The sequence below is a fragment of the Triticum dicoccoides genome, chromosome 7B (genome assembly GCF_002162155.2).
Source record: "Triticum dicoccoides isolate Atlit2015 ecotype Zavitan chromosome 7B, WEW_v2.0, whole genome shotgun sequence".
Classification (NCBI taxonomy): Eukaryota; Viridiplantae; Streptophyta; class Magnoliopsida; order Poales; family Poaceae; genus Triticum; species Triticum dicoccoides.
Window position 1 is genome coordinate 168,084,840 of NC_041393.1, and position 2,134 is coordinate 168,086,973.

Below are 2,134 nucleotides of genomic sequence, written 5' to 3' on the forward strand. Positions count from 1 at the left end.
CCATTGCCGGGCCAGGCGAACCTTCAGGAAGAGGGGCCGGATACCTGATCCTCTCCGCATTACTAAGCCAATCCTGGTTGCGGATAGTGTTCAGATCAATGCTATGACAAATATAAGCAAGGTGTTCGGTTATAGGGTTACTTACTTGGGTATCGAGGCAATTGCAGCTCAGACCCACATCCTCGGTGGTGTCCGGACAATTTATTCATGGTCCAAAGAACAACTTATACATCCCTTCGGGCGTCACGCCGAGGAAGTGCTGAATGGTACGCAGACCTTCTGGATTGAATTCCCACATCCGGAGAGGCCGGCATTTGCACGGCAGGATCCGCCAGACTAGCATTACTTGGATTATTTTGACAAGACTAATGTCCCTCTCGAGGAGCTCCCGAATGCGGCCTTGTAGCATTGGTACATCGTTCAGAGGCCCCCAGTTTAGTCCCACGTTGGCCCATGATGCCAGTTGAGGTGGAGGGCCCGAGCGGAAGGCAGTCGCGGCACGCCACTTTGAGCCTCGGGGAGCTGTGACATAGAACCACCTCCGTTGCCATAAATCAGATACCTCCGGGAAGGATCCTTCGGGCCACGGGGCATCAGTGTTCCTGCTTATTATGGCACTTCCGCACTCTATGTGTCGCTCCTCAATTATCTTCGGCTTCACATTGAAAGTCTTGAGCCATAAGCCGAAGTGGGGGCAATGTGAAGGAAGGCTTCACACACAACGATAAATGACGAGATGTGGAGGATGGAATCCGGAGCTAGATCGTGGAAATCTAGCCTGTAGTAGTGCATGAGCCCCCTCACGAAGGGATCAAGAGTAAGACCTAAGCCCCGGAGGAAGTGGGAGACAAATACGACGTTCTCGTTGGTATCGGGAGTGAGGATAACCTATTCGGGAGCAGGAAGCCTGTGATTGACATCGGCGGTCAAATACCCAGCCTCCCTAAGCTTCGCAATATCCTCCTCTGTGACAGAGGAAGCCATCCATCAGCCTTGATGGCCAGATCCGGACATGATCGAAGATCCGGGGTGCTTAAGATCGGGCTCTAGGTTTTGGGGCTCAGGGTGCAAGATGTGCAAGCGTGGAGGCAGAGGGATAGGCCTCGGCTCCCTTATAAAGGGGGAAGAATATCAAGCGTCCCCGAACGTGGTCATTCGGGACTTTCCTAAAAACACGGGGTTATGCCAACGGGCACGGTTGGATTACCCATACCCGTATTGATGAGAATCCCGTAATAAGGGGAACACGATCTCTGCTCTGACAGGACGTGCCAAAGGAACCGCCTCGTGGTGTGCGCGGTAGCAAGTTGTAAGAACGGTTCGAATAAAAACTAGACCGTGGCGTGATGTCACTCTTCGAAGAATTGTTAGCAGATTGGATTCGTGGATTATTATTATTCTCTCTACGATGATATATGGAGGGTTATCGTGCAGAGCCGGACACGGTCCTTGTGTTCGGAATTTATCTTGGAGTATCCATAGATGGAACCCGCCTCACAATGCCGAAGACAATCTACGCGCCGGACTCATCGTCATTGAAGCTTGGTTCAGGGGCTACTGAGGGAGTCTTGGATAAGGGGGTATCTAGACTGCCGGACTATGTTCTTTGGCCGGACTGTTGGACTATGAAGGTACAAGATAGAAGACTTCGTCCCATGTCCGGATGGGACTTTCCTTGGCGTGGAAGGCAAGCTTGGCGATTCGGATGTAGATCTCCTTCTCTGTAAACTGACTCTGTGTAACCCTAGCCCCCTCCGGTGTCTATATAAACTAGAGGGTTTAGTCCGTAGGACTCATCATCATTATCATCAACAATCATACCATAGGCTAGCTTCAAGGGTTTAGCCTCTCCGATCTCGTGGTAGATCAACACTTGTAATACTCACATCATCAAGATCAATCAAGCAGGAAGTAGGGTATTACCTCCATCGAGAGGGCCCAAACCTGGGTAAACATCGTGTCCCCAGTCTCCTATTACCATTAGCCTTAGACGCACAGTTCAGGCCCCCCTACCCGAGATCTGCCGGTTTTGACACCGACAGCGGGACTGTAGCCACGCTCCCCTGACCAAGCCTGCGTCATTAGCATCACGGCTATAGTGATCATCCACCAACCAGACCCGCCAGCGGCGGAA